Consider the following 21933-nt stretch of genomic DNA (forward strand, 5'->3'; position numbering starts at 1 on the left):
CCCCAAAATCTAAAAGAGGTGAAATGTACCGTTTCCTCTGTGCTATAAAATCACCGAGATTTGATTATCTTCTGGATGCTCCACTACCTTTTCCTGGGAGAGTGTTAATAACTTCATAATAATAACACACACAGGGCTTAATGATGACAAACTGTTTTCCATATATCATTTCATTTGACCACTTTTAAGATTAATGAAGTCATTCCAAATGGAAAATCAAAAGAAACCTTAGATAAAGGCCTTTTGGCACTGGAGAAATTAAGATGGCAGCTGACTCTGTGGTGTTCTTGTTACTATACCATGCCAGCAGAACTACTTTGGGGCCACTTTTACTTAAAGAACTTTTCTAAATGCAGGTATTACCTCCCATCATCACTCACACCTCAATGAATTGTTCCTCTTCCTTACAAATACCTCATACTCCTAACCAGAAGGCCACAGGAATCTCTCCCATGCCCAAGGAGACTTGATTTGATCCTCAGAACACTAGGAAACTTTACTCCCCCTCTTCTTCCTTTATTCTGAGTGTCTACAATGCTGAAAGATATATCCCATGACTACACTGTTCCAAAGGGTGTCACCATCATAAATTGGACTGAACAGTCTATATAGCTCCTTTCAGCTCAAAATGTCATGCTTGTTTGGTTTTCTATTAATGAGCTTTGATTTCATTTGTTATAGAGAATGTCTAGTAAGGAAACTCTATTAATGGAGATTGCTACCTGTTATGCAATTTATAGCGTCAGATAATTTGCCTGGGGCATCAAAAAGTTAAGTGATTTGCCCGGGGTCATCTGGCTAGTCTATGTTAGGAGTAGGGCTTAAACCCACATTTTCAAGATAGCTCTCTCTCTACTATATCTTGCTGCTTCTCCATCCTATGGATGCCACCCTAAAAATTTCTGACCTTCCAAGGCTTCAGATTATATAGAATGAAAAAATTGCCTACTGTATCAGTTCTTCTGGTGAAGTTCACTTTAGATAGACACCTTTAAAGTTCTGCCAAAGGTGGGGAGAAAGCACCCCTTTCACATAGGTCCTCTAAAAGAGCAGCATGAAAAATAAAGTAGCTTAACCCAAAATTATGTCCAAAAAATAGATATGCAGGCATTTTTATAGATGACACAGAGCCAGAAATTTTTTAAAACTCAGACTGAAAATCACCTCATTCTTTTAAAATATACCCCTACATATAAGTGTAAGCATTTATAGTTGTATCATGTATGCACACCATGTGTACATATACATATATACACCCACAAAGTACACCACATAGTAAAACAACTTATTTATTTAATCATGATTTACATTTTCCCAGTATTTATTTTCTTTCAAAATCTCTTATTCTATTAAATGCTGAGTTCCCAACAATTTGCATTGCTCTTCTAATTTTTTTGTTTCTATTTTAGAGGAAGGCAGACCTGTGATTTCACCTCTGCAGGGATTTCACTTCTCACTCCTGGTGTGAGAACTCCTTCCATGGCTGATCTGCCACTCCTATTCAATTTAAGATCATTGAAGATTTATTTGCCTAGGGTATGGAAAGATTAAATGACTTGCCCATGGTCACAAAACTACTTTGAGATAGAGGCAGGTCCTTCCTGACTCCAAGGACAGATCTCTACCAACCTGTCCAGACTACATTTATTTTTCTCCCAATTTAGTCCTGTGCTAATTCTCTGGCTGGGTAAACCTAAAAAGACAGACAAAAGTTCAGACAGGAGCTGCTAATGACTACATAATACTTTCTTTAGAGATGCAACTCATCCCTATAGCAAACCCTGCCATGCATGCAAAGCCCCTGGGTTAACGTGGAACCTCTCAAAGAATAATTTGTCAGACATACACACCTAGCCCCTCTCAGCTCCACCCCCAAAATGGTGCAAACTGAGACAATAGTGTCAGGCAGGCTCGGAGCCCAGATCTCTCTCAGCTCCAAGTCCATTTCTGTTTGTACCACCACATCACACTGCCAGCTGCTATCATCATCATTATCATCATCATAATTACAACTATTACTACAAATAATATTACTACTACTACTACCACCACCACCACTACTACTAGCATTACTACTATTGCCTCTACTAATAGTATCACTGCTACTACCACCACTACCACTAGTATTTTTATACTACTACTACCACTACTATGGCTACTACTACCACCACCACCACTACTATTACTACTACCACAACTACTACTACTACCACTATAACTACTATTACTACTATAGCTCCTACTACAATAACTTCTACTACTCCTACTACTACTTCTCCTTCTACCAATCATATATATTAGCACCATTTCATGAGATAATCAACAAGGGTCTAAAAAAACAACCCTTACAGCTTGGTCAATGGTGTTTCACCATCCCAAGTCCATGTAATCTATACAGCTAAATGTTTTGAACCTAACTAGAAGGTTAGTCAGCCTTAGGATAAACATACTCCCTAGTCAAAGCCAGAGAGCAGTCACAACAGGAAGAATGATGAATAAATTTCTAATTTGGGTACCCTTTACACTTCCATTAATTGCTCTATTCATTTGTTTGAACTCAGTGCACTGCCCTCATTAGTGCCAATCATAAATGATAACTACCTGAATTCCAGAAGCATGTTTATGTTTCAGGAACACTTCAGTAAGGAGTTCTCATAACATTTTTACATAATGACCAACATACTCAGGTCACAAGGTGCTCACTTAAGCCAACAAATGATTATCTTTCCTGATTAACTTGAGAGCCAACAAATGATTATCTTTCCTGATTAACTTGAGTATAAACAGAACCGTGAACCAAGAGTTTACTCATTCCTCTTCTCCATCAGGGAGATGAGTGTCTGATTGAAGAATTCCCTTGTCATTCTTCCCTGCTGGCAGACAAGACTCTATTCAATCTGCAGCCCTGCTGTGTACAAGCACGTGTGTATACATATGCATAGAGGTGCACACACACCTGAGTTATCAGCAGGGGATTATTTATATTCTTGATTTGCTATTTCACTGAAGCCACTGCTGAACCCAACACATTCTAAATCCCCTGAAATGCTCATGCTAAGTAGCATCATGGTAGGAAAGAAAAGTCAGCAAGTGAAGTGTTCACCAACTGTGCCTTTCACCTCCAGACATTCCATTCATACTGACTTCTTCTTGTTAGACTTTTACTAGATGATTGTTCCTCTTAAGAGAAAAGTCTTAACACATATTTTGCATCCACTGATCAGTATCAGCATAAGCCCTGGCCCTCTGAAGTTTGCCTGATCCTGGGACAAGGCTGGACTTCTTTACTGCCAAAGGTACTCTGGTAATTAGAGCAGAACAAGTGCTTTGTAACCCCATCTGTCATCAACATCATTTATAATGAATACATCACTCACTCAAGAGGGAATGTCAGCGCAAGAAGAGATCTTACAGGTCAACAAATCTAACCACCTCATTTTAAAAATAAGAACAGAATGTGGGAGGTGAACTGCTAAGATTATATACACAGAGGTAAGACGAGAACCCATGCTCTCTAACAACTCTGTTACCATCCAGTGCCATCATCATCATACCACTTTTATACTCATAAAACTGGGGATGAGTTACAGACTACAGAGATTTTGATCCAATAGTGGAGAATTCTGGATTTAGCTACCTACTCTCTGTGTGACATTGGAATGGTCAATTCACCTCTCTGACTCAGTTTCCTCATTTGAAAAATGACAGGGTTGATTGAACCAGATAATCTTTAGAGGAGTCTTCCCAATCTAAATCATATGATTGGTATAAAAAAATACCTACAGACCATGGCCAAAGGGCTATAAAACCATACATACCCTTTGACATAGCAACACCATTACTAGGTCTATATCCCAAAAGAGATAAAAAACAAAAAAGAAAAGAACCTACACATACAAAAATATTTATAGCAGATCTTTTCTGGGGGTAAAGAATTAGAAACTGAGGGGATGCATATCAATTGGGGAATGGCTGAATAAGTGGTGGTACATAATTATGAGGAAACACTATTATACTGTAAGAAATGATGAGCAAGATACTCTCAGAAAAACCTAGAAAGACTTACATGGGTTGATGCAAAGTGAAATGTACTGGGTACGAAGTAATAGCAATATTGTAAGATAATTAGTTGTGAATGACTTAGCTATTCTCAGCAACACAATGATCCATGACAACTCTGGAGGACTTAGGATGAAAAATGCTATCCAGCCCCAGAGAAATAACTGATGGTGTCTGAACACAGACTGTATCAATCTTTGGGTATTTTTTCCACTTTTTAAATTTTTCTTGAGTTTTTTTGTCTGTTTTATTTCACAATATGACTATTATTGGTATGTTTTGCATGACTACAAAAAAATAAAATAAAAAATAAATATTTCCAGGAGAATTCTTCACTCTCATCTCTAAAGTCTTCAGCTCTACAAGCCAGCCATGGCAACAAGCAGACACCGAGAGAGTTGATGACATTTTAAAATGCTGACATATCCTACATATGGATGGAAACAAGAGTCAATACAATGGGCCTTTTCCTCAAAAGAGGATTTCTCTCCCATCTTTTCAGCTGGCTTGGAGAAAGTGGCAGTAGATAGGAAAAATGCTTACCAAAGACCTATTTCCAAAGTGTTTTTTTTAAAGCTAATGAGAATTCTCCCTAGTCTCCCTTGATTTTCAGTGACTTCAGGTACTCATCACTCCTGCTAAGTGGTACATAAAGGTCAAAAAAGATGAGAACTGAACAAGGGCATTGGCTTTAGCAATTTAGAAATCTTAGGTAACTTTGGGAAAAGTGCTGACCAACTCCTCCTCTTTCTCACCTACTCTATGCAGATGACTTCATTGCATCCCACTCCATTCTCTCTCATTCCTAAGCTTCAGTCCCACATCACCAATTAATTGCTTATTGGACATTCCAAAATGGATGCCTTAAGGGCATCTCAAATTCAACATGTTCAAAACAGAACTCATTATTTCCCAAAAAAAACCCATAATTTTCTTCCAAATTACAGCTATTACAATAGCCCATAAATTGGTCTTTCAGCTTCATTCCATTATCCTCTGTGCAACTTCAAGACTCAACTAAGATACCATTATCCAGCAAAAGGCTTTTCCTGATCATAACCACCATTATCACTCAGTTATTAGTGATCTACCCCAAATGAAAATTTCTGTGTATTTACTTGTCTGTGTACACTCATTTCTCAACTCTTTTAAGTCTGGGTTGCAAGCTCATCATGCAAATGGAATTACTCTCTCCACAATAATCTCTTAACTGCCAAATCCAATGGTCCTTTTTCTTTTCTTTAATGATATTTTCTTTTTCCCCAGTTACATGTAAAGACAATTTTTAACATTCATTTTAAACAAATTTTGAGTTCCAAATTTTCTCTATCCCTTCTTCACCTCCCTCCTCCCTGAAACAGTAAGCAATTTGATATAAGTTATACATGTGGAATCATGCAACACCTATTATCATATTAGTCATGTTGTAAAAGAAGACAGAGGCCCAAATGAAAAAAAATGCACACAAAAAATACAAAAAGTGAAAAATAGTATGTTTCAATCTGCATTCATTCTCTTGGAGGTGGATAGCATTTTTCATCATGAGCTCTTTAGAAATGTCTTGGATCGTTGTATTACTGAAAATAGCTAAGTCATTCACAGTCGATCATCATAAATTACCACTGTTACTATGTACAATGTCTTCCTGGTCCTGCTCACTTCACTTTGCATCAATTCATATAGGTCTTTTCAGGTTTTTCTGAAATCAGTCTGCTCATCATTTCTAATAGCACAGTAATATACCATTATAAGCATATACCACAACTTATTCAGTCATTCCCCAATTGATGGCCATCTCCTCAATTTCCAATCCACCACAAAAAGAGCTGCTATAAATATTTTTTATAAATATTTTATATATTTTTCTCTTTTTTATGATCTCTTTGAGATATCACCCTAGTAGTGGTATTGCTGGATCAAAGAGTATGCATACTTTGACTGCCCTTTGGGCATAGTTCCAAACCATTCTCCAGAATGGGTGAATCAGTTTACAACTCCACCAACAGTGCATTAGTGTCCAATGGTCCCTTTTCAATCATCATCTTCTTGATCTCTCTACTGCATTTGCCACTGACCCCCTTCTCAATCTTCTTTGTTAGAACTGTATCCATGGCATGCCCATTAACAATGGGTATATCCTAAGGCTCTTCTGTCTCTATACTCTCTTGATGATCTTACCAATTCCCATGTGTCCAATGATCACCCTTATACATATGAGCTAGATCTAGGCATCCAGTCCTAGTGTCACTTCTTACCTCCAGCTGTACAACATTAACAGCCTATCAGACATTTTAAACTAGATATCCCACAGGCATCTCAGACTCGAGATGTTCAAAACAGTGCTTGTTATCCAAAACAGAACATGACCAACACCTAACACAGAACAATGTTATTCAGAAGATCCAAACAAACGTCCTATCACCTACCTGCTAGACATTTCAAATCAGACATCTCACAGGCATCTCAAAATCAACATGTCCAAGAAAGAACTCATTCATCTTTTCCCTCAAACTCTCTTCTTTTCTGGTTACTCAGATTTGTAATCTCAAAGCCATTCCTGATCCTTATCGTTCCTCACTCTATTGATGTTAATAGTTTTCAAGTTCTATTGATTCTACTTCCACAACATCTCTCACGTTCGTTCCTTCTTTGTCCTTGAACTGCCACACACTAATTATTAAGACTTTCACCTCATTTCTCCTGGACTATTTCAATAGCCTCCTAACTGGTCTCTCTGCCTCAAGTCTTACTCCTCTCAAACCCATCCTCTAAGTCAAGTTAACAAGCATTTATAAAGAGCTTATGATGTGTGCAAAGTGCTGGGAATCCAAAGGCAAGTAGAAAGATAGTCTCTGTCCTTAAGGATCTTACATTCTAATGGGGGAAAGATGACATGAAATGAAAGCTGAAAAGGATGGAGCATGGGAGAAGAGAAGGTACCTCTGAGGGAATATGGTAAAGAAAGTCTAGAGAGTCTCAATTAGTCTTAATAAGAATAAAGATATGGTTGGTCTGGGTGTCCTCCTTAAAATGGAGCTTCTGAGAGAATCCAGCCAATCAGAGGAAGAGGCCACAAGGGCACAGGGTACTTCCAGTGTGAGAAACCCAGGGGTTAAGTGAACTTCCAGGGTGAAGAAGCTTTTGTGGCATGGAAGAAATAGTCTAGAGAGTTGGGAATGCAGCCTAGACAGAAATGAAGACATCACCAAGCTGGACATTTTCCTTAAAATGGCATATCTAGGATGGACCAGCTAATCTGAGAAGGCTCCAACTGCCCAAATATATTTCTAAAATACATATCTAACCATGGTACTATCCTGACCAATAAACCCCAGTGGTCTGTTATTACCTCTAAGATCTAATACAAATTCCTCTGTTTGACATTTAAAGTCATTTACAACCTAGCTCCAAACTACCTTTCCAGCTTTGTTATATATTACTCCCCTTCATATACTCTATTGTTCAGTCTAACTAGCCTTTTTTCTGTTCCTTACATGATATACAATTTCCCAGATCTACCATTTTGCAGAGGCTGTTTGCTCCTCTCCCCCTCCTCAACCCTACCCTTATCCGTCGAATGCACTCCCTCTCCTTATCTCTGCCCCTTAGAACCCTTTTTTCTCTAAAAATGTCATTTCAAGCCTGGCTTCCTATAGATCCTTCCTGAATCCCCTACTTTAAGAGCCTCACCCCCAAAATTGTGAACAAATTTTTCATATGTTGTCTCTCTCAACAGAATATAAGCTCTTCAAAAGAAGAGAATATTTCATTTTTAACCTTATACTTCTAGCATTTAGCACAGAGCCTGGCACATGGAAGACACTCCGAGAGGAAGTTTAAAGATATAGCTCATAGGAGAAGAGGACAAAGATTGGACTAGATCAGTAGCTCTCAAATGCAGGCCCCTGAGTAAACCACAGAGTCACTGTGAAGCACACAGGGATCAATATGTAAATCTAAAAAGAAGCAAACCTATCTCCTAGAGACAGATTTTCCTACACATACACTTCAATCTTCAATCTTCTTTACTGAAGTATTACTATTTTTCAAAATTATGTGGATGCTGTTATGATTAACAATAAATTCATTTAAAAGAAGGGGGAGAAAGATGTATCTTGTAGCTATGCAAAGAATGTTGTTCACACCAGTGACAAGCCTTGGCTATTCTAAGAATAACAATTTGTACCCTTCAGAGAATGTTTTCCCCTAATGTTGGAAAGACATTTTTTGTTTTGTAAAGACATTTGAGTTATTTCATTTTATTTTTGTCAAAGGAGTATAGGGGTAGGAGATCTAAACTACCTACTTCTTCTACACCAGCCATTCCTAAGCAAAGAAATATATAGGCATGCCTCAGAGATATTGCAGGTTCTGTTCTAGACTACCACAACAAAGCAGATACCAAAATAAAGCGAGTCACGTGACTTTTTTGTCTCCCAATGCATATAAAAGTTGTGTTTACACTACACTGTAGTATATTAAGCATACAATAGTATTATGTCTAAATAAAAAATGTACATACTTCAATTAAAAATATTTTAGTGCTAGAAAAAAAAAAGCTAACCATCATCTGAGCCTTCAGTTAGTTATAATCATTTTGCTGGTAGAGGGTCTTGCTTTTATGCTGACTGATCAGAGTAGTGGCTGATGAAGGTTGGGGTGGCTGTGGCCATTTCTTAAAATAAGACAATGAATTTCGCTTCATCAACTGACTCTTCCTTTCATGAAAGATTTCTCTGTAGCATGCGATGCTGTTTGATAGTATTTTATCCACAATAGAACTTCTTTCAAAATTGGAGTCAATACTCTCAAACTCCACCAGTGCATTATCAATTAAGTTTATGTAATATTCTTCAATACTGTGGTGTCTCAGGAAATAGAGACCCAAGGAGAGGAAGAGAGATGAGGGAATGGCCAGTTGATGGACTAGTCAGAATACACATATTTAACGATTAAGTTCCCTGTCTTACAAAGTCATGATAATCAAACACAGTAATCAAAGATCACACATCAGAGATCACCATAACAGATATGATCATAATGGAGAGGTTTGAAATACTGTGAGAACTAATAAAACGTGACACAGACATGATGTGAGCACACGCTGTTAGAAAAATGGCACCAACAGGCTTGCTCATCACAGGGTTGCCACAAACCTTCCATTTGTAAAAAATGCAATGTCTGCAAAGCACAATAAAGAGAAATGCAATAAGATGAGGCATGCCTGTATTGGAAATAGTCCCAGATTTGTAGTCAAAGGGCCTCAGTTTGAGTCTTCTCTTGGCTACTTCCCTTTGTTACCATGAACAAGTCAAATAATCTCCCTTCAGAAGACCTGAGGTCATGTGGACCTCAGTTTCCTCATCTATAAAATGAGTGTGGGGGGGGCAGGGGGGTGTCAGTTGGATGACGTAGTGGAGAGAGTACTGGCCTTAGAGTCAGGAGGACCTGAGTTCAAATCCAGCCTCAGACACTTGACACTTACTAGCTGTGTGACCCTGAGCAAGTCACTTAACCCCAACTGCCTTGCCAAAATAAAAAAAAAATGAGGGGGAGGGTAATAATCTCCAAGGTTGCTTTTGATTCTAAATTGCACAAGTCACGTTTGGAAAACCCCTTCATCAAAAAGAGCGTTAGTGTTTAATACTAGCCTTTTCTTTGAGCTACTAAAGACTAATTAAAACTAATTAGAGGTAAAAAGGCAAGAAAGCACACTCAAATTATTATTTTTTCCTCCCTGCTTCAATTCTTCCTGGGGATTACAATAGGCCTATTTATAAGCATCAAAGCCCAGAAAAGAAGAAGGGAGAATGCATAGTGAGGAGAACAGGCCCCAGGAGGTCTTGACCTGGAGTAATGGTGCTGCCCCTCAATTATCACCTCACCTCACCTATCTCTCCTTCAAAGAGAAGGAGAAGAAAGTCTGCACAAAAATGAGGAAGAACACAATAGCAATCTACCAAAAGATCAGATCATTCCAACAGGGAGCGGTGAAAAAAGAACTTCTGCACCTTGGTACAATGAAAAGGGGGCAACCAAGTGGTGCAGCAGACAGATCTCTGGGTTTGGAGTTGGGAATACTCATCTTTCTGAGTTCAAATCTGGTCTCAGACGCATGTGAGCTGTGTGATCCTGGGCACGGTTTGTCTCAGTTTCCTCATCTGTAAAATGGGGATAATAATAACACCTACTTCCTAGGGTTGCTGCAAGAATCAAATGAAATCATAATCACAAAGAGCTTAGGATGGTGGCTGACACATGGCAAGCTCTATAGAAATGTTAGTTATTATTATTAATAGTAATAATAATATTTATATAGAATCAAGATTTCAAAGTGTTACTGCAATAGATACTATTATTATCCACACTCCTCTCATTTTAGAGAGAAAGGAACTGTTGAGGCTAAAAGAGGACTCCATCTCAGGTCTTTCCAACTGGAAGGCCAGCACTATGTTCAATGTACCAGCTAGCTGCCTGCTGAGTTACAGCTTCATCTCTGAATTGCTGACCACAGCGGCCTTTCTCAGTCCTTTTCACTCCATCTGCAGCATTTGATACAGTCCCTTCCATCCCAACACTCTTCCCTCCGTGGGTTTTAATGCCTGCTCCCTCTTGGTTCTCCCATTTGTCTAACCTTTTGGTCTTCTTGGACACATTCTAGCCCCAGCGCATACAAAGGCCCAAAGTTCCACCTAGGGCCCCTTTCTCTATTTTTCTTAGTCATTACATAAGACAGAGCTGGAAAGGTCATCTAGGTGTTGTTCAGTCATTTCAGCCATGTCTGACTCTAGGTGATCCCATTTAGGGTTTTCTTGGCAAAGATACCTGAGTGATTTGCCATTTCCTTCTCTAACTCGTTTTACAGATAAGGAAACTGAGGCAAACAGGGTGAAGTGACTTGCCCAGGGTCACACAGCTAGTAAGAATCTGAGGCCAGATTTGAACTCACGAAGATGAGTCTTCCTGACTTCAGGCCAGCACTTTATCCCACAGAGCCACCTAGCTTCCAGAGAGGCCAGCAAGTCCAACCCCTTAATCTAAGATTGGGAAATACAGCCATAAAGATTAAGTGATTTGTCCAAGGTCACTCAAGAAACAAGTAGAAGTTCTGGGATTCAACTCCAAGGCCTCAGACTCCAAAAACAATGCTCTTTCCAACACAGTAAGCTGCTTCTCACCAGCACCTGTTCAGTGATGATCTCCATACAGATGATACCTACATTTATTAGAGAGCTTGTCTGAGCTCTAGTCCCAAATCAACAACTACACATAGGATATTGGCTATCTCCAAGTAGATGGTCTATAGGCATCTCAAACTGAGTATGTCTTCCTCCAACCATAGCTATTTCCACTGAGGGCACCACCATCTTCCAGTGACCCTGGTTTGAAATTTCAGGGTCCAACATGACTCTTTCCTCTAGTCACTTGTTAAATCTCTCAATCCTACATCCATAGCATCGCTCACATCTGTTCCCTTCTGCAGGCTCTCTAAACTCTCCACAGGGAAGTGAATATGAGCGTTTATATAGCACCTACACCGTACCAGGCCCTGCACTAAGTGTTTGCAGAGAGACTGTCATTGCATCTTCACAACCACCCTAGGAGGTAGATGATGTTATTATCCCCACTTTACAGTTGAGGAAACTAAGGCGGATAGGTTGAATTACTTGCTTGGGGACACAGAACTCGTAAGTGTCTAAGGCCACACATGACCATATATGACTCCAACCTGTGCACCATGGTGCCACCTAGCTTCCTTACTCACGTGGCTCATCTAGTCCATCTCTCAACTGGACCAGTGCAACAACTTTCTACGTAGACTCTTGGCTTCTGGTCTGTGATTCATCCTCCCCACAACTGCCAAAATAATCTCCCAGAAGTCTAACTGTATCAATAAACATTTATTAAGCGCTGGGCACTGTGCTAAGTATAACAGCCAATTGTTCCATTCTGTCAAAAAAACAAAATCCTAATTCCCCAGCTTGAAACTTAAGAGGCTTTATAACTTAGATTCAACCTAACAGGCTTATTTCACAGGACTCCCCTTCACACCAAACAGGCCTAATTTCTGGTCTCTAAATTTGATATGTCATCTACCACTTCCTTGTCTTTGCATAGGCTGTGCCCCATTCCTGGATGGCACTCCCCTCTTCAACTCCACCTGAGAACTCCTGGCTTCATACAACAAATCAGTATAAGCATCCTGGAAAACAATTTGGAATTATGCAAATAAAGTGGACAAACTCTCCACACCCTTTTTCTTTCTTTCTTTCTTTTTCAGCCAAAGACAAGGTTTATTAGAACATCCGTCATACTGGGCAGACTATTAAGGAGACAACATTAGTGAGCTAGTGGCTAGATTATAAGAATCTGAGCAGTGGCTAAATTTTAAGAATCTGAACACCTTAATGGAGATAAGATGGATCTTACATACTGAAAAACTGTCGGAGAAATCTAGGAGTGGCCAAGCAGTTTGGGGCGAGGGGAAGACTGTGAGGTGATAGAAGGCCAGGGATCTGGACCACATGGCCAAGGGAGAATGGAGCCTAGCTAGGATGAAGGCACATCCTTTTTCTTAAAGGTTCCACAGTGAGGCATACACTCCCAAGGAGGTCACTGACTAAAAATTAGTCCCAAAATACACAAAAATATTTTATAATAGCACTTTTTATGATAGCTAGGGAAAAAGTCAAGGCCCATTGAATGTGGAATGACTAAAAAACAAATGGAATAGAATATTATTGTGCTGGGTAAAATGATGAACCTGATGAATAAAGAAGTATGGAAAGAATTACACACGGATACAAAATGAAGGTAACAGCACCAGCAAAATAATATACATGACTACAACAATGTTATTTTAAGAACAATAACTAAAAACCAAAGAAAAATGCTGCAAAATTATAAAGAATATGTTTGCTCCTAAAGAAGAGATATAAGAAAACACCTCAACCCACTCCTTTGTAGAGAGAGGGTGTCTATGGATATGAAACACTGCATATAATGTTACATTTTTTTCAAGGTATTAATAGGTTTTGCTGATTTTTTTATATTCTTCCTTTTTTTCTTTTTAAAAATAATTATTTGTTTAAGAGATAGCTATCTGAGTGGAGAAGAAGAAGTGATACAAGGGGAAATCTAGGCGAGGTAAAAATAAAAAATATCAATAAAAGTTTCTTTCAAGGTTTAGCTCAGGTGTCACTTCTTAGAACAGGGGTTTCTAACTATGGACCCGCCTCCCCAAAAGGTCCGTACATAGGTTTCAGGGGGTATACAAACCTGAATGAGAAAAAAATAAATCTTAATTTTCTCTCTCTCTTTTTTTTTTTCCTTACAAGGCAATCTGGGTTAAGTAACTTGCCCAGGATCACACAGCTAGAAACTGTCAAGTGCCTGAGGCTGGATTTGAGCTCAGGTCCTCCTGACTCCAGGGCAGGTGTTCTATCCACTGAGCCACCTAGCTGCCCCTAAATCTTTATTTTCACTAACTTCTAACCAAAATTTTGCATTTCCTTCAACTATTCAACAACACAGTTCTGAGGAATTCATAGGTTTCACCAGATTGTCACATAAAGAAGCCTGTCACATAAAAAAAAAGATTAAGAAGCTCTGCCCCAGTGGGACCCTTCCCAGATTCCCCTATTTATTAAGGCTCTCTTCCCTCTTCCACTAATTAGGTACATACTAATTTCTTATATGTTGTATCCCACCAGAGGAATAGAAGCTCCTTGAGCCAGGGGCTATTCTTCCTTTTATTTCTTTATCTCCAAAACCCAGTACCGTGCCATGCACCTAGAAGGCACTCGATCAATGTTTTTTAGGCTAAACAAGCTGTAGCAACCTTAAAGTCCTAAGACCAAGATTTCAGGTTCAGCTCTGACACACATCACCTATGTGCCCCTGGGCAAGTCACCAACCTTCCTGAGTTTCAGTTTCCTTATTTGTAGAATGGGAACAACAGCATTTTAAAAAATACCAAGACCTGCTTCACTATGTTGTTGGAGGAAAACACCTAAGTAACCCGATGTGAATTGTTATTACCAAAAACTTAAAAAAAATTTTTTTAAACACCAACTTGAAGTATTTACAAGCAGAAAATCATTACTTTTTCATTTAAAGTAGGAATTCTTAACCTTTCTTTTCTTTTACATAGGTTCTTTTGGCAGCCTGGTAGATCCTATGTACCCCTTCTCAGAACAACAGTTTTATTGTCTACATTCCTAATCAAAGGAAATGCTAAATTTCAGTTAAAGATTAATGAAAATAAAGATATTATGCATTTTTTCTCCATCCAAGTTCAAAGACCTCCCCCAACGAAATTCATCCATGAACCTCAGGTTAAAATTCTCTGATTTAAAAGCATTCTCTTTCAGTCCATCCATCCATCCATCCAACTGTCTATTAACAAGCCTTTATTAAGTGTGCACACAGTGCTAGAGACAGAAAACACAAAGACAAAAAAGAAATAGTCCCTGTCTTCAAGGAGTTTACAATCTACTACAGGAGATATACACACATATGTGTGTGCATGTGTATAATAAGTGTGTATATATAAGCACACTTATTTACATATTTTGGCTTACTTATATGTTATAATATTTAAAGCAATATGTACAATAGATATATTTAATATATAACATTATCACCATGCATTATATAAAACCATGTCTTCTATATTATTAATTATATATTTATACAATTACATTAAATTATAATTATATGATTATGATATAATAAGTGATATAGTATATCGAATTGTACTTATATAATATATTATATATTAGCATACATATGCATAGGATTACAAAGGAGACCAACTGTATTGAAAGGTATGAAAAATAAGAAAGGGAAAAAATTTGTTAACTCTAGGTTAAGAACTTCTGATCTAGTCCAATCTGAAATTTTACATATGAGGAAAGTTGTGCCCCAAGATAAGTGAAAATCTTGTCCATGATTACACTGAGTGTAAAGTAGAAAAGCTGAGTAGAACCAAGGCCCTCTGGCCCCAAGTCCAGAGTTCTTTCTATGGCACCACAAGGGCCTGTTCCATGGGTTCCAGATCAGCATTTCACTACACAGAGGAAACAAACCGGAACACTGACAAATAGTACAGCTGTGACAAAGTAAAACAAAGCTTTCTTTCACACATGACGAGGGGGGAAGCAATTTAACAAATTTTAAAACTCTTTAATATTCTCAGCTTATGTGAACAGGAGTGAAACTTAGGACGTAAAATCGAATCTCTGATGCCAGAAAGATAGAAACCTCTATCAAGGAGCCACTGTTCACTTTATTTCAAAGAAACAACAGAAGAAACAATGGCCTAGTCCAATCGGCGAATCCACATTTCTCAACTGCTCTAAAAAAAGACAAACCCAGAGCACAAGAAAAGAATGAATTAAGATGAACAGAAAGCCTTAGACAAATGGGGAATAAAAGCAAAAGTCTGCCTTATAACACTAGAGGTTTTTTGTTTATCTGCTTTTAACCAGAGCTCTGATTTCTTTGGTGTGGGGAATTCCTGCTGCAGATGCCCCCTTCAGTGATATAGATTTCTAATTCTTCTGTAACTTATTGTCTATTTGTCGCTGAGAGATTAAAAAGACTTGTCCATGGTCAGACAGCTAGTCAGTCTCCAGCTCTATCTTGATGATCCTATCTATCCGAGAAAGCCTGAAGGCTGACTCCATGACCAGCCCTCTAGCCAGAACAGCATACTACGTCTCAGTCTCAGTATTATGGTAGAAAACTTAAATATTTTCCAGGAGGTCCCACAGCAACTGAGAGGTGTGCCTTCTCCTTCACCATCATAGCCTTGAAGTCTTCTACAACTTTGGCACCATTTGGTCCTAGAATTAATTTCCTGGTCCAATACATGCCCATAAAATCATGAGGGTGGCCTCAGAAATAGTGCTTACGCTTGCTGCAGTAAGCAAGAAGTTTAAAGAAGATGGCTCACGTTCCCCAACTGACAAATGGTCAAAGGGTATGAACAAGCAGTTTTCAGAAGAAGAAATCAAAACTATCAATAGCCATGTTTTTAAAATACTCTAAATAACCATATATTAGAGAAATGCAAATTAAAATGACTCTGAGGTACCACCTCACAAATGAGAAATACTGGAGGGGATATGGAAAAATAGGTACACGAATGCACTGTTGGTCGAGTTGTGAACTAGTCCAACCATTCATTCTGGAGAACATTATGGAACTAGGCCCAAAGGGCTATAAAGCTGTGCATATCCTCTGATCCAGCAATACCACTACTAGGTCTGTATCTCAAAGAGATCAAAGAAAAGAGAAAAGGACCCATATGGAAGTAATTATTTATAGCAGCTCTTTCTCTGGTGGCAAAGAATTGGAAATTGAGGTGATGCCCATCAATGAGAGAATGGCTGCACAAGTAGTGGTATATGATGGAGGTGGACTTTGCTATAGGAAATGATAAGCAGGATGGTTTCAGAAAAAGTTCATATCTTATATGAATTGATGCAAAGTGAGTGACCAGAACCAGAAGAACATCGTACACAGTAACAATAGTATAAAGACGATCAACTATGAAAGACTTAGCTATTGTGATCAATATAATGATGCAAGAGAATTCCAAAGTATTCATGATGAAAAATGCTATTCACCTCCAGAGACAGAACTGATGTTCTGTGTGCAAAGTGAGGCATACTTTTTTCACCTTCTTTTTTATTATTAATATTATTATTTGCAACATGGCTAATACGTAAATTTTTTTCATAACCTCATATGTATAATGGATAGCATGCTGCTTGCCTTCTCAAAGAGTCAGGGAGGGGCTAGAGGGAGGGAAAGAATTTAGAACTCAAATGTTAAAAAAAAATGTCAAAAAATAAATAGTGAATAATTTTTTTTTCATGAGGCAACTGGGGTTAAGTGACTTGCCCAGGGTCACACATCTAATTAAATGTCAAGTGTCTGAGGCCAAATTTGAACTCAGGTCCTCCTGACTCCAAGGCCGGATATCTCTTCACTGCACCACCTACCTGTCTCTGAATAATTTTTCAAAAACAGAAAGATGTAGGGGCAGCTAGGTGGCACAGTGGATAGAGCACTGGCCCTGGATTCAGGAGGACCTGAGTTCAAATCCAGCCTCAGACACATAATACTTACTAGCTGTGTGACCCTGGGCAAGTCACTTAACCCCACTGCCTAGCAAAAACAAAAAAAAAGACAAAACAAAACAAAAACAGAAAGATGTAAAAAAGAGAGAAAGAAAAATGTACCGAACTGAATTCAAACAAACAAACACAAACAAGACGGCTCAGCCACTCAAGCTTTGGGTTAGGAGTATTTCTGGCAGCAAGTATCAAGGGTGTCATTGTTTATTTATTGTAATCTCAAAGGATGTGACAAAGATATAAATCAGTTTGAACATCTGAAATTAAATAGCACTGCAAAGAGCAATAAATTTGGCCTTAGACGTGATTGTGCACAGATTTCTTATATTTATGATCACTTAATTACCATTAATCATCATCATTACAGAATTTCAAAGTTGAAAGATACTTCAGTTACTGGCTAATCCAATACATACTCAGAAAAGGCTCCCAATATGATATACACCAAAAGCGGTCCTCCAGCCTCTTCTTGAAGTGAGAAGGAATCTACTACCTGCTGAGTCAGGCTCATTCTACCTTTGGATAGCTCTAAAAGATAGCTCTAAATTGTTCTAAAATTCATCCCTGCACCAAGCCTAAATTTGATATTTTCAAACTTCCATACACAATTCTAGCTGACATTTATATTATACTTTAAAGCAATGTACATTCATTTTCTTGTTTGATCTTCAAAAAACCATGTGAGATAGGGGCTATTATTATCCCTTATTTATAGATGAGAAAACTGAGGCTCAAAGAAATTAAGTAATCTGACCACAGTTACTAAATATCTGAAGATTCAAAGAAATTGTACAGTGGAGCTAATAAATGATTATACTGGTAAAAGGCATTGCTGCCTAATCCATATCTGTTACCAGTCCCACCAGTATGCCAACAATGTCCTTAAGAGAGGGAGGGAGAAAGGAAAAGAAGGAGGGAAGGAAAAAAGGAAGAAGGAAGAGAAGGAGGGAGAAAGAGAGGAAAGAAAGGAGGGAGTGAAGAAGGGAAAAAGAAAGGAAGGGAGGGAGGGAAGAAGGGAAAGAGGGAGGAAAGGAGAGAAGAAGGGAGAATGGAAGGGAGGAATTTAGAAAGGAAGGGAGGGAGGAAAAGAAAGAAGAAGAGAGGGAAAAAGAGAGGGAAGAAAGGAAAGAAGAACAGAGAAAGGAAGAGAGGGAGGGAAGTAGGGTGAATGGAAGGGAGGAAGGCAAAGAGGAAGAGAATGAGGGAGGGAGAGAGGAAGAAGTTCCTGTGAGGCTTTGGTTCATTTCTAAATCCTTGACAATTGCTCTTCAGTTACATGAGAGCATGTGTTACAGACAAATCCCTAATGTTACAGACCCTCAGAACAAGAGGGATAAATACACTACTCACTTTAGCTAGTCTTAATTCTATCCTTTTCCCTTAACTGCCAAAACCTTCCCCACCTCTGTCATACACATCCTCAAAAGCTATCATTCAGAAAATTCTAATCCCAGCCTTGCTAACATTGGGACCCCTGCATGGAATATCTATCAGCGCTTTGCTCTCCACTTAGCCACACCCTATACATATCCTGTAAGCTCTGACCTAAGTGTCACTTCCTCCAGCAAGCATTCCTTGACTGCTGGAACCAACCACAATCCCTCTCCTCTCTACTCTGAAACTCTGTGTGTGTGTGTGTGTGTGTGTGTGTGTGTATGCGTGTGTGTGTGTGTATTATATACCACTCAACTAACAATCATGACCATGTAGCATATCTTGCATTGACTGCTTGGCATCCTTGTTGAATGTTTATGTATGGTTATCTTGCACCTGTCAGCCAATCAACACGAATTTATTATGTGCTCATTTCCAGTTAGGTTTAAATTTCCTTGAGAGTAAGGTCTAAACATCATCCTTCTTTATACCTTACTGCCCAATGTAATATGTACATTACTATCAATAAAGTTATAATAAATCTAAATGTGGAAGGTAAGGGAACTCAGAGGGTTTCCAGTCCAACCCCTTCATTTTACAGATGAGTAAACTGAGGCCCAGGGAGTTAAAATGACTTGCCCAGAATGACATGGCTAATCAATTTCAGAGTTAGATTTTCAACTCAGGTCCTATGGCTACAAAAACAGTGCTCCTTTTCCTACATTATTCCATTCCCTGTACTGTTTGCACTCAGTAAATATTTGCTGAAGGAATACTCAACTTATCCCCTGTAAATCATTAGTTCTTAAGCTGGGGCACTAAGGGGTCCATGGAGAAATTTCAGGGGATTAGTGAATTTGAGTGGGAAAAAATTACATGTTTATTTGAAAATCACTTATTGCCTTTGTAATTCTATGTATTTTCATTTCAAAGTTGAGGTCATTTGCTGAGAGCTCTAACTGGTATGGATGACTAATGACTCTTGACTAACTGCAGGGCCAAAGATGTAGATAATCCACAATGATAGACAATCCTAAAATATTTCTACTGCAGGTTGAAAAGAACATTACATTATTTTTTCCCCATTCTTTTTTTAAAATTATTTATTTATTTTTAGTTTTTAAGCATTCACTTCCACAAGATTTTGAGTTTTAAATTTTCTCCCCTTCTCTTTCCTCTCCCTTCCTTGAAAGATGGCACACAATCTGATATAGGCTCTACTTAGACATTCACATTAAGTATATTTTCCCATTAATCATGTACACTTTTTTAATTTACATTCTTAATCATGGTTTGTTTGTTTGCTTTTCCGGGGGTAAAGTCGAAAATTTGAACACACCAGGAAAATGGGAGATGAGCAATCCAATAGGTTCCTCTGCTTTAGAGAAAGCAGGCCTGTGACTCATAATTTGTCCTGGACTAGCCATAGGGTTGATAATCTACATAATTTAATTAAGAGTTGACTTAATATTTTATACAAGGGAAGTGTAATGAAGAGAAACTATTAGACCATCTCCCTTCCATCTTGGAAAGAAAAACTCTATCAGCAGGTTGCTAAAAAGGAAAAAGGATTACATGAGAAACATATATACATATACATGTACATATACATATACAACATATACATATACATATACATATACATATACATATACATATACATATACATACACGAAGTACAGAGCATGAAATGTACATCAAAGCCAGCCTGCATGAGTAAAAAGAAGTAAGCAGGAGGGAAAATGATACTTTCACCTTAGAATACCCAGGTAACTACAGCTAAAGATTGACTTCTTTGGGGGATTTTCTTTTGAAAATCTGCTTAAAAACTACCTCAGTTCTCCATTTCCCTTTGCTGAAATAGATCTGCCCTCAATTTCCTGAGCAAAGTAGTTACAATTTGACAGTAAAGAGCCAGGCAGAACTGCGAACGTACAAGAAATACTGGCAGTCTTTCTCCAGATACTGGAAAGGAGCTAGAGAGCAGAAAATGCTCAGAAACAGGATGGATTCTGCTCCTTTTTCTAATCTAAATTGTGTCCCCTATAATTGCTGTGATTTGCAGGCTCAGTGCTTTCTTCCCCCCACATGCTGTTTCCAGCACACAGGAAGGTGGCTAGCAGTCATTAAAAACCTGTCTCATAAATAGCCACTTACCAACTCACCTGGGGAGAGTAATGCTGGACAAGTAGTAAAGAAAGCCAATTTCATTTATTTTATTCCCTGTGTGCTCTCTATGGAAGGGATGGGCTGGTAAATTTTCTGAATGCTTAACCCATAATTATTCATACAAACAGAGCAGGTAAGATTTGCGGATCATCCCAAACAGACAAGCCAAAAAAAAATCTCTGTCTTTGTAACATCGACATTACACACATACACTTAGACAACTAACACCTAAATCATTAAAATCTAACCACACACACTGAGACTGGTTGTTCAAGACTTAGGATGAGATTGGGGTTGTTGTTCAGTCACATCTGACTCTTTGTGACCCCTTGGATCATACTGTCCACGCAGTTTTCTTGGCAAAGATGCTGGAGTGGTTTGATTTTCCTTCTCCGGTGTATTAAGGCAAACAGAGATTAAGTGACTTGCCCAGGATCACACAGCTAATAAGTGTCTGAGGCCACATTTGAACTCAGGTCTTCTTAACTCCAGGATGGACTTTCTATCCATATATCACTTCCCATAAGGCCCCTACTTCTCCAAGGAAGGTTTTCTTTCCTCCCTACGCCTCCTTGAATTTGGGGTAGGCAAGGAGAGAAAAAAAAAAAGAAAAAAGTATCTGATTATGAAAAGGTGGGAAGTCATATATAAGCTTCCTCATTTTTGCTTTTCACAAGAGCTAATATTTTACTCAAGAATTATTTCACAATCTTTATCTTCTTCAAAGGCTCATCTCAAAGGCTCCCCTGATTTCCTCCAGCTTTCTCCTTTTCCTCTACAAAACTTCCTATGTTATTTTGTCTGGTTCTTTCCTTTGCCCTTATTATCTTGTATTACAGTTCTGTATACGTGTTACAGTCCGCTACCCCAATTAAAATGTAAGACAGTGAGGTGATACAAGAATTGAGTGCTTGACTTGAAGTCAGGTTGAGCTGGGTTCAAATCCTGACTGGGATATTTACTAGCTGTACGACCCTGAGGAACTTTTTCAGCTTCGGTTTCCTCATCTATATAAAGTGGGGATAAGAATAGCATCTATCTCACAGAGTTGTTGAGATCAAAGGAAGTAACATTTAGATGCTTTAGAGCCATCTGTGTCCCCAGCACATTGCCTTGCATATAACAGAACTTCAATAAATATTTGCTGAATTGAATTAAAACCACCTAAGTATCCTTGTTGTGA

At 38.5% G+C, this 21933-nt stretch overlaps 1 protein-coding gene across 4 annotated transcripts in view; it reads right to left on the minus strand.

Moving 5' to 3' along the window:
* FHIP1A (FHF complex subunit HOOK interacting protein 1A) overlaps positions 1–21933 on the minus strand; it is a 420438-nt gene that overhangs the window by 192875 nt on the left and 205630 nt on the right. The window lies entirely within an intron of this gene.

Source organism: Phascolarctos cinereus, unplaced genomic scaffold, assembly GCF_003287225.1.
Source record: "Phascolarctos cinereus isolate Bilbo 61053 unplaced genomic scaffold, phaCin_HiC Scaffold_9;HRSCAF=440, whole genome shotgun sequence".
NCBI classification, from domain to species: domain Eukaryota; kingdom Metazoa; phylum Chordata; class Mammalia; order Diprotodontia; family Phascolarctidae; genus Phascolarctos; species Phascolarctos cinereus.